We start from the raw sequence: 233 nt of genomic DNA on the forward strand, positions 1-233 counted from the left end.
CATATATATACATATATGTATTTTTTCTGAGTTGACTTCAGTTTTTCTTGAAAGGAGTAGAGGTGGGAGAAATGAAAACAACCATGGGCTGAGATGTGTAAGAGGCGTATGATGGAATGTTTATCAAGATTCCTAAATGGTAGCGTGGCAAAAATAGACAACTAGAGGCAGTGAGAAGCCGGCGCTGCCGAGGAGGAAGGGCAGCACGCCTGCAGGCACCAGCGGCTGGCCCG

The sequence above is a fragment of the Buceros rhinoceros genome, unplaced genomic scaffold, assembly GCF_000710305.1.
Source record: "Buceros rhinoceros silvestris isolate BGI_N320 unplaced genomic scaffold, ASM71030v1 scaffold20227, whole genome shotgun sequence".
Classification (NCBI taxonomy): Eukaryota; Metazoa; Chordata; class Aves; order Bucerotiformes; family Bucerotidae; genus Buceros; species Buceros rhinoceros.